Below are 12,184 nucleotides of genomic sequence, written 5' to 3' on the forward strand. Positions count from 1 at the left end.
CGCATATGCATAGCCAAGAAGTTCAGAAGATCCCTGCAATATGTAAGGGTGAAGAGGGGAGCAGATGTGGCGTCTGACCACCACTTGGTTGTCGCAAGGCTGAAACTTAAGCTGAAGAAGAACTGGATGGACAAATAATTGAAGAAAAAATATAACATCAGCCTGTTGAAAGATGTAAAAAGTAAAGAAGAATACAGACTGACGCTGAACAACAACTACCAAGAAGTACATGGTCCCATGAAGCACCAGCGGAAAGAATCGATTTCAGCCGAAACATTGCACAAAGTCCAGGAGCGTAAACAGAAACAAACCCAGCAGTAAATAGCAGTAGGACAAGAACAAAAAAAGTAAAGGTACAAAAAGAGTACACTGACGCGAACAGAGGAGTTAAAAGAGCCATCAATATAGACAAGATAAACTATTTTGAAGGAATGGCAGCAGAGGCAGAAGAAGCGACCGGAAGTGGAAACATAAAAAAGCTGTATGACATCACCAAGAAGCTGTTTGGCAAGTACAACACAACAGAGAGACCTTTAAAGAACAAGCTGGGAAAGACAATAGCATGAACAGAACACCAAATTAAGAGATGGAAAGAACATTTTGAAGAACTGTTGAACAGGCCAGCCCCACTAAATCCCCCAGAAATCCATCCAGCCAACGCAAATCCCCCATAAGCTGTGTCAATCCCACCGGAGACCAGATCAGGAAAGCCATCACTCAGCTGGAGAACGACAAGGCAGCTAGACCTGATGGTGTCCCAGCAGAAGTCCACAGAGAAGACTTGGATGCTTCAGTCGAAATGCTATACCAGCTCTTGAAGAAGATCAGGGAGGAGGAAGTAATACCAACGGACTGGAAAGAGTGACACCTCATCAAGATTCCAAAGAAAGGTGACCTCGGCAACTGCTCAAACTACAGAGGAATCACATTCTTATCAGTACCAGAGAAAGTCTTCAACCTGGTCCTCTTGGAGAGGATGAAGGAGGCTACTGACCTACAGTTACGAGATGAGCAAGCGGGCTTCAGACAGAACAGATCGTGCACGGACTAAATAGCTACTCTTCGCATCATAGTCGAGCAATCGTTGGAGTGGAATTCTTCACTCTAGGTCAACTTTGTCGATTATGAGAAGGTATTCGACAGCATGGACCGAAATAGATTCTGGAAACTTCTTCTCCGCTACGGCATCCCAACCAAGGTGGTAAACCTGATCCAGAACACTTACAACCGAGTGTCCAGCAAAGTCATTGAATCAGGACAGCACACATACAGCCTGCTAGTGCAGACTGGCGCGAAGCAAGGCTGCTTACAGTCGCCATTTCTCTTCCTCCTCACCATCAACTGGATTATGAAGACGTCCACGAAACGGCGGAGAAATTAGATTCAGTGGACATTGTGTAGTCAACTTGAGAACCTGGACTTTGCCGATGACCTAGCACTCTTGTCCCATAGTCAGCAGCAAATGCAAGACAAGACCAACGTACTGGCAGCCACAACAGCACAGGCTGGCTTCAAGGTCCACAAAAACAAGACCAAGATCCTGATGATTAATTATCTCCGTAACAACTAAGTCACAATGGAAGGAAGTCCCCCGCAAGAGTTGGAGTCCTTCACGTACCTGGGCAGCATTATCAACCAGCAGGATGGCACAGACGCATATGTCAAAGCAAGGATCGGAAAGGCGAGAGCAGCTTTCATATAGCTCAAGAACATCTGGAGCTCCAAAGAAGTTTCCTTGACTGCCAAGATCAGACTGTTCAACTCCAACGTGAAGTCAGTCCTACTATATGGAGTAGAGACCTGGAAAACCACCAAGTCGACCGTAAAGAAAGTTCAGACTTTCATCATCAGGTGCCTAAGAAGAATTATCCAGACCCGCTGGCCAGACACCATCAGCAACACCAACCTGTGGCAGAGAACCTCCCAGCGTCCGGTAGAGGACAAGATCAAGAACAGAAGGTGGGGTTGGATAATACACACCCTACGTAAGCCTCCAACCAACATTACTAGGCAGGCATTGAAATGAAAGCCTCAAGGCAAACGGAGAAGGGGACGAAAAAGAAACACCTGGCGACGTGACCTTGAGCTGGGCATCACAAAGATGGGTCACACCTAGAGTCAGCTTGACAGGATGGCACAGGACAGAATCCTCTGACGATCTTTTGTGGGCGGTCTATATCCCGGCAGGGGTGACGGTCAAAATTAACCTCTATGCTGGTATCAGAGTATGCAATTGTTTGAGATTCAGTATTTGGATTAGGATCCTCTGGTATATTTCTTGTATTCTCTGTGCTGGTATCGGGATTGATTTGATGAACTGTAAAATATAATTATTCAATGTAAAAGGCATATAGAAAACGAGAGACACTTGTGTTTAAATTGTAACTACGATTATTTTAGCGATTGAAACTACATTATACATTGCAACATTTACTAGCACTTTGCTTATATTATATTGAAAAGTAAAGACATAGGATAGGTTGCAATAATCACAGTAGTAAAATAATGTATTCTATGTTATTATTTTAACAATTAACTGGTAATCAAAGATGAAGTCCGGACAGTGATGTCAGGCCACAACAAATCTGATTAGTAGTGACTAACAATCAAAAGTGTGAGAAATCAACTATAATGACATACATTTAGAAGGTGTGAACCATCAACTGACAAATATAAGAATAACACAAGACATAAACATTTCTCAGGTTTGATTCCACGTGTGATACAGTGAGCAGTAGTGGACCTGCAACAGCTCTTTGACTTTCAAAGTCTGAATTTAAAAAAGGACAGAAGAATTTTCTACACGTTATATAGATTAATAACGACACATTTAACTGTAGGTTTAAGGTAAGAATATGCCTAGGAGGGGGTTTCATTGTATCATGTTCCCAATATTAATAATTTAAAAATAGACTACTTTAACAATGAATTACTTAATTATATAAATTATTAAGATGGTTAACAGAAACTTTGAATATGACGTTATTAGACTAGACTGTACTGAATAAAGTCACGATATCAAAATAATTTACGATACTGAATTATACAAAATTCTTATTTTCCGTAGGACATATTTTGTATACCTTTTTCTTTACCATGACACCGTATTACATAAAAGCGTTTCATTGACCAACACAAGAATTTTTTTAGTATTAATATGTGGTATAACAAACCTGGAATATTTCTCGACCGTAAAGCAGTATATGTTCCTTCACCATCAGCACTAAAATGTAGCGAACACATTCTCGCATTCTTGAATGGTGACATTCGTTTTCCGGTCAATTCAAGTTCCGATTTTCCTGCCCGTATGAGCACTGTTTGCACAGCAAATGGTCTCTCGATGGCAGACGATAGAATTTAATGCCATATCATTGACTGGAACGATTTTTGCAACCTCTGATGATACAAGTAGCGGATATTTCTTCAACGTTTCATTTCTGAAATATTTCTAAACAACAATGGACGCCAGTTTGTTATGTACATGTGCCCACCAGCGTTTGATTGGCTGGAGTATAAAGTGACTCGGGAGGTTATTCGGATAATTACGGAGCAACTCGGTTAAATCCGGTATGAAATGGGCTTTCTGCTATTCTATCTTGCAATTTAATCATATACACGATTTTAAGAATGTTTGATTTTCCAAACAAGAGCTTAGTTCCATTAGTTTAATTGATATATGGAAGCAAAAGACTACCCACCGGCCAGAAATATCGTAATACATTTGATCTAAAAGCTCTCGGCTGACTTCGCGCACAGAGCTTTCAGGTAGCTCAGTAAACGGTTAAATATATATATATATATATATATATATATATATATATATATATATATATATATATATATATATATATATATATATATATATATATATATATATATAGACCTATCAAATGATAGCTGTGCGTATATATACATATATATCGCAACCATTTTGCCAGAGCGGATCCGTGTTGCCTAAGTGTGACAGATATTCTTTTCAACGTTGCTGAAGTGGGTGAGTTTTATTTTTTTCATGCTCATCATGCTGTAGAGGCCCAGCTTATAGATCGTCATTTGTCATTTCAACGTACTTTTGTTTCTGTCTGCGCGAGTACTGCAAATGTGTTGCCTAAAAATATTCTTCATTGGGAAGTTTAACTATGTGTAGTTCGGGTCCAGAACAACTTCGTGTTCCTAGCCTCCTTCCACTCAAGGACAATTGACTCTAAAGTCCACGAGGAGTGAAAACAATTAACCAGAAAGAATCCTGTGAAAATTTTGAGACTTGAGAACATGCTAGGATCTTGAATATTCTCGAGTACACATAAAATACGAACTTAAATAAAATACAAGATCTTATCAAAACTAAACATAGCGTGAAACTGGGCAGTATTGTGCGGTTTTGCCAGTAAGTTATCATAGCTACTGTAAATCACTAGTCTGCGCAATATGCCATCTAAAAAATTGTCGCAATTATCTGGTCACACCCCATTGCAAGTTTAATAACAAATTGTCTGAGCAATACATCATCTGAAAAATTGTCGCAATTATCTGGATGCACACTGCTATTTACTGCTGTCTTTATTCAATAATTCACCAAACAGTGTTTAATTTCCTAAGCCCACTTTGTAATTGGTAGCAATAATGATTCTTTGAAAAAATGACTTAAACATGTATCCCATTATTCCTGCCCTTCCCCGATATCAAAATGACACCTTCCTAGTCTGAGCTGCAGCAGATGTTAAGAACTTGTCCGGGAATTTTATTAGCTGTAAACATGCAACATTTATCCTTTTATGTGAAGTAAGTATATATCTGTAGGGTATATATCTCTATAGCTAAATGGCCGTCAAGGTCTAGCCACCACCTATCCTCAAAGTATGTGTTATCTGTAAAAGTGATTTTTATGTAAAACCGTAGTAAACCGTATAATATATGTTTTTCTTTAAATTCGGTTGCTATATTTCGGCAGAAAGTTATAACAGTATTGCAACGGATGTTAAATTCGCACCCTGTGTTTCATTTAATTCATTTTTGTATTCAGCTTAATCTGGAGACCGTTCTATATATAAAATATTTCATTATTGCTTGTATTCATATATTGTTAGGATAATTAAACTGTGGATAGCCAGTAGATTGTATCGCATATCTTAAGCATGCTGATGGGGCCGGATGGTATGTTGTTATACAAGCTTTTTGAAAGACCAGTCGACCGAGACCTAGGACAATAAAGGAAAGTTTTTTTAAAAATAGAAAACCTGTAGTTCAGGACCTAAGAGTTGTGATATGTGTTCTAGGCTTTGAACGACATGTATATTTGTTACCGGTGATTTTCGAATGATTGAGGGTAGTTTGCTGAAAACCTTACAGCAGGCCCCGGCCCTAGGATGTACGGGACCATAATGAAAGCCATTTACATCAAACAGAAGGAAATCGGACAACGAAAGAATAATCAAAGTATATATGAATTACAAAATAAAGATCGCAGTATTAAACTTTAATATTTATAATAATTTTTGTGTGTGGAGATGTAACAACAGTTAAACGGAATATTATATGCACTGTATCAACATACTAACACCATTTCGTTCCATATGCTGAATACACCATTGCATATTACACTAAGACGCATATTAATTTGTGTTAACCGACAGCACCATTAATTATGTTTTTGATCAACGCAATTGTAAACAGTGTGTTTGATTAACACAATTGTATTTAATACTTTAGCCATTACTATTTATGATATGGGTTATGTCAACCCCATTTTATTTGACTGTCGTTTTGAAGTAGCCGAGACTAACACATTACAATAATGCTTGAAGATATAATAGCAAAGTTGTGCAATGTAACCCAGGAAAATGCCTCTTGCAAAAGTAATTATCCTCGCACCAATACATTTTTATCAAGACTCACCAATTTCCGATTTCTTCAATGTTTGCATACTTATGATAGTGAAGAGAGTTATAAGTGTTACTTTATCACTTATAATACTATCTTAAACAAGAGTTATCTACCTTTAACCAAGAGTTTTCTGTCTTTAAACAAGATTTGTTTCCACCCCAAAATGAGTCCATTTTGTCGCAGAGTGTAAAATGCATAATGTATGAGTGACATAACTATAGTACATTTCAGAGAAGTACAACCAGTAATAACTTACTGGATTTATGTGGAAACAAATGTAAACATTACACTTGAAGCCTAATGTTTTGTCTTTCGGTTTTAATATTAGTGTTGTTCATGGCTGTCTCTTACTTTTAAAATACACATAAAAGAACGGGTCTTCAACAATGTTGATACTTTGAGTGTGTCACTTTCAGGACGGAAAGTTGTTGTATATTCATGTGAAAGGAATTTTACTGGATGAAGAAATTCCATATTTACAAGAATGTGTTTGTGACCGGATATTTGCATTAATTGAGTTGGAAGAGGAGACAATGGGACTTGCGTCACATAAGATACATTGACTGCTCTGAGCTATTTTACCGCGCAAAAATACTGTGGTTTTAAATAGGCTTAACGTTCTGTAAGTTGACAGACTATATTTGCATTCTTCGATGAGCAGAGACAACTATTTGCTTCTATAAGTTAACAATTAAACCACTTTTTTATATGGGGTGATTCTTTGTTACAGGATTACCGCCCACCCCTCGTTTCAGACACCCTATCAATGGACCAATGTCATTAATTTTATTTGTTGTTGTTTTTCCTGTTTGGGGTTAACGCTGTTTTTTTTTATAGTGCATTATCGTGCATAGTATAACAAGCCCCGATAGGGTAAATTCGCCCTATTCAGAAAGAGGTGACCTGTTTTCTGAATTACATCTGGTCAGTCAATTCGAAGAATGGCCGCCAAAATATTCATAGTAGTAGTATAAAGAAAAAGTTCTATAAGACGGGGAAAAGTAAATTTTCATACGATCGGAGCTAGTCAGTAAAGAGAACACTGCATAAGAATTTCATGAGTTTACTTGGATCAATCAGAATCACATTAGGTGATATAATAACGTGTGGAAAGACCTTCTATGAACACTGAGAAACAGCATTTTCCGTCAGGACTACAGAACGGTGTAAATCACTATGCTTATTACCCGACAAACAAACCAGTGATTGTAACATATTGCATCGGTAAGCGAGAGAAGGCCAATAACGTATGCGATTATGCTGCACAAAAATATATTACATAAAAATCAAAACAATTGTATAACCTTGCTTGTTCAGCATAACCTTAAATACATTGTCCATCATTTAAAGCACTGATAATGACCATTTATGTCCTCCAAACAACGTCTTGGTTTACAAGTCGATAAAAGTAATGTAAACCACTCTTTAAGAATCCGCCACATTTTTCTTAATTGTTTTTTCCCCGTCAATTTTGTCCCAGTCATCGTCAACTACAATGTTACACTTACGATTTACTATATCCAACAACGTTCAAGAGTCATATAATGACTTAGACAAAATCAAATTAACGACTAGATTATACAGACCAAGTGACATTACAAATATTTTGTTTTGTTTTAGACAGTGCGCCAAATTGAAGATATTCATTACCGATTATTTTAACGTATATCTCTAGTTGTGTTCTATTTATTCACGGATGTAGTGATTATTTTAGTTACATTTTGTATAGTGGTATAGGTTCCATTTTAAGATATTAAGAGTAAATAGACTGCATAGGATTAATAACTAGCTAGTGGGCAAATTCCTGATAAAAACATGATTTTACAGTTTTACACTAATTTCTTGTTGGGCAGGTCCTTCATGTGGGTTCTTAGAAGAATTAAGTTATTTCCCGCTTGATGCATTGGGGCAGGTTGTTCTTTTAAGATATGGAATATTTGCAAATTGTCACTTTGCCAGTATGGAGACTATTTAATGTTGTGCTTGGATACCATTTGAAAGGAAACATTATTCATTGGAAATTCAAAGTGTTCACTGGACCACAATATTATTCTGGGTCTATCGTGAATTATTCTAATGAGTTCTGGTCAATGCCATGGATTCAGGACAGAATTGTTGTTCCTTTTTAGGCATCATTGAGATTGGATATAACACTGGTCAACAGTGAAATCATTACTGACTTGAAAAGGCCCTAATCTGTAGTATTTTGGTGTGCCGAACACGAATATAACCGTGAAAAATTTGTATTGGCTCTCGTTTTGAAGATATTCATATACCTCATTTTCTATGTTTCACTGTGTAAATTTCTCCAGTAGGACTGCAGCAACATCCGGAATAATGATGTAACATTGCATAATACCATCATGCTCACATCATCCACAGTTGATTGCATCATTTTCTGATGCAATGCAATACTAATGCCATGCGGCTGCTGAAGTAAGTTGACGTCAGCAGTGTACTATACATGTATAGGCCTATTATACTAATGCCAGGCGGCTGCTGAAGCTGACGTAAGCAGTGTACTATATAAAGCCCAATCAGATAGGTTCAGCATTTAAAATATTTTAGACGTTGTGCGAGACAGTTCAAGCTACTGTTACATAAAACTTATTATTTTATCCATTTACGTACAATAAAGAACAGTAATGCCTCGAAAGTGTGTTAATACCGCGGACAATTTTTGCTATATTTGTGGGGAAGTGACATTTGCCAACCAGAAGAAAAGTATCAATTCTCAAGTGAAGAAGGCATATCATCTTTACTTCGGATGCAAGGTTGGTGACCAAGACGAAGCCTTGGGCTCCGCATATATGCTGTGCTACATGTACAACACAGCTTTCACAGTGGTTGAATTGCAAAAGGTCATCAATGCCGTTTGCAGTCCCAATGGTGTGGAGAGAGCCAAGCAACCACCTAAATGACTGTTACTTCTGCTTGGTTCCTCCTCTTTCCGGCGGAATAACGAAGCGAAAGAAGTCGAGAATAGTCTGCCCAAACATTCCGTCTGCAGTGAGACCAGTTCCACATGGTGAGGGACTTCCTATTCCAGAACCTCCAGCAGAATATTCTCTTGATTCATCTGACGAAGACAAAGGTGAGTCGACCTGTTCTTCTCCTGGTCCATCAGCATGCAGTGATCCAGATTTTCACTGTGGTGCATCATCAACCCCACACAGAATAACACAGGAAGAACTAAATGACCTGATTCGTGATTTGGACTTATCAAAGAACAAGGCAGAATTGCTAGGATCAAGACTCCAACAATGGAATCTTCTAGAAGAAGATGTCACAATTACTGCATATCGAAAGCGCCACCAGCAATTGGAGCCTTTCTTCAGAAAGGAAAGTAATCTGATATTCTGTTCCGATATTGAGGGCCTCATGAATGCCTTAAAAATCACTCATGACCCACAAGAATGGAGACTATTTGTGGACTCTTCGAAACTGAGTCTCAAGGCTGTGCTTTTGCACAATGGAAACATTCTTCCATCTATTCCAGTAGCGTATGCTGTCCACATGAAAGAGACATACGATAACTTAAGGCAGCTACTGAATTCCATTGAGTATAACAAGTACAGCTGGCACCTCTGTGGTGATTTGAAGGTAGTTGCCCTTTTAATGGGACTGCAGCAAGGATATACAAAATACATGTGTTTCTTATGCGAGTGGGATAGCCGAGCAAGGGAAATGCACTACATGAGGAAGGAATGGACTCACAGGCAGAATGTAGCCATTGGAGAGAAGAATATCCAACACCCAGCTCTGGTTGAGGCTCAGAAAATCTTGCTACCACCCCTTCACATCAAACTAGGTTTGATGAAGAACTTCGTGAAAGCCATTGACCGGACTTTGCCAGCATTCCAATACCTGCATGAAAAATTCCCTCGACTCAGCGAAGCAAAGATTAAAGAGGGAGTTTTTGTGGGTCCTCAGATTCGAGAGCTTTTCAAAGATGACCGGTTCAACAACTTGCTGGAAGGTGACGCGAAACAAGCATGGAATGCTTTTCGCCTAGTTTCTACAAACTTCCTCGGAAATGTTAGGGCAGAAAACTATAAGGAACTAGTAGAAGACATGTTGATGAAGTATAAGAAACTTGGCTGCAATATGTCTCTAAAGATTCACTTCCTTCATTCCCATTTGGATTTCTTTCCTAGCAACTGTGGTATTGTTAGTGATGAACACGGCGAACGTTTTCATCAAGATATCGCAACAATGGAACAAAGATACCAGGGAAAATGGTCCACTACAATGCTGGCTGACTACTGCTGGACACTCCTCAGAGATGCTCCCGAACAGCTGTACAAGAGACAGGCGAAGAAATCTAAGATGTAGTCAATGACTTGATTTTTTATAGGTAGGCTATTACAGTTGACCTTTTACTATTGGAATGCATTTCGTTATGTAAACATTAATTTCTTGCAGATTACAAAAAAACTAGAGCCAATTTTGCAATTTGACTGTCATATTCGTGTTCAGCACATAAAAATTGATAAGAATTGACTAATTTTATTTCAGTAACATGACTTTTGTAAAAATTTGTTGTCCAGTGTAACATGTGCTTATTGTCGCATGAGTGCATTGGTGTAGTTGATGTATTAATGTAAACTCGATCAGTCTTTGTAATGATGTTAATGGCCGTAGCTTATTACTGATACCTGTAAGTAAGTACACGTAAGCTTGATCAGTATCGAATGCAGTACAATGCAGTAGAATGTTATTCAATATAAACTTGATGTATGTAACTTGCTAAACTCTATATTAACACTATGAAGAACGTCAGTATAGCAACATATGGTTTGTAACTCTAAATTCAAATTGTAATACCTTTCCACTCCCATGTATATTACCTTTCCTGAGCACGCTGCTAAATGCATTAGTGTTTTCGTCTCTCGCTCTCTCTCTCTTTCCCTCATACATATATACTCATACATACATACATACATACATACATACACACACACATACATATACACACATACATACATGCATGCACGGAGTCTTATATAAATAAACATACTGTCATTTAAAGTAATTTTAAAAATGCTGTCTGTTGTGGATAATAGTGAGATGCCACAAACGTTGTGGGTGAGTGTGGTGGTGTTGGGATGGAAGTGAATGGAATGAATACGGTAGTCCTATCGACCTATACGACTAACAATATCAACTATATAATAAGAAACGTTATTTGAATTGCATTTAATGTCTTTCAAGCCAGTGAAGAAAGTAAACTGTTTCATAGCATGTTTTAAACATTGAAAGGGAAACAAACATCAAGAGTAATACGGAGATGGATTAAGTATAGTAGAGGTCGAAAAGCGATAGCGTTGTTAGCATTTACGTGAGAGCTCGACAGCAGTGACTCTGGTTTACGGTATATTTGTATTCCAAAAATCCTGATTGGGGATTTAATATGCGCCCTCACTTGCCAACTGCTATAAAAGGTTTACATTTTGAGAGGCAGGATCTCCGATTTACCGAAATAGAGGTACCGTTTTGCTAGTTTTTTTTTTCCTTCTCAAAGAAACAGCGTGTGTGTGTGTGTGTGTGTTTGTATTGTGTGGCTGTTTATAGTGATGCCTAGCACCTAGGCATCATCACACGGATACGTAGCATCATGTCCCACCCAGCCAAATTATCCTGACATCAGACCGACTAGTCCTTACGCTAACCTTGTAATACTGAGCGCCAAGCTTGTACCATTTTATAACTACTTGGAATGACTCGGCTGAGATTCAAACCCGCGACCTGACGCATCCGAGGCTGACGCTGTACCCACGTAATCCAACGAATCGGTCAGCAATCAAACAAAACAGTTTAAAATACTAGCTAACCAAACCGTAGGGTTAACACTTTTTTCCTCTATAAGAGAAGCTAGGACTATTATCTTGGGATTTTTAAGAATTAAAAAAATGTATTTAGTTTTCTTCACTGCCGCAGTTCTGAAGCGCCCGCCCATTAACAGCCTGTCTACTCTTATCGTCATGGTCGTAGTCTTTGTGTCGTCATCGTAATACTCCAACGGCAACCAGTTTCATCATAGTCAATATCAGAAAAGTGCACAGTTTATATTGTAAAGATTGTTTATATGTCCACGTGAGTGGATCTGCCGGTAAGGTCGAGAATTCCATCTTAAATCTTTGAAATATAATATTAGAAGTGTGTATAATATATTGTGTATTTAATCAAATACCATAAGAATGAAACTATGTTAAACGTTTTCTCTAAATACAAGAACGACTCAAAATAGAATTTGTTTCCTTTTGGGAGGGGGCGGGAGGACAATAAATGCACAACAGGT

At 38.2% G+C, this 12,184-nt stretch overlaps 1 protein-coding gene across 2 annotated transcripts in view; it reads left to right on the forward strand.

Moving 5' to 3' along the window:
• The window catches only part of LOC149799426 (uncharacterized), a 56,512-nt gene that overhangs the window by 24,126 nt on the left and 20,202 nt on the right, over positions 1–12,184 (forward strand). Inside the window, exon 1 of one of the 2 annotated variants that reach the window (XM_089958774.1) lies at positions 3,919–3,994. The exons of the other annotated variant lie outside the window; for it this stretch is intronic. The gene's annotated coding sequence lies outside the window, so the exon portion shown is untranslated. Of the gene's footprint in view, positions 1–3,918; positions 3,995–12,184 lie in introns of those variants that run through there. 2 annotated transcript variants of the gene reach the window in all.

The sequence above is a fragment of the Sinohyriopsis cumingii genome, chromosome 5, assembly GCF_028554795.1.
Source record: "Sinohyriopsis cumingii isolate HCF-2022 chromosome 5, ASM2855479v2, whole genome shotgun sequence".
Taxonomy (NCBI): Eukaryota; Metazoa; Mollusca; class Bivalvia; order Unionida; family Unionidae; genus Sinohyriopsis; species Sinohyriopsis cumingii.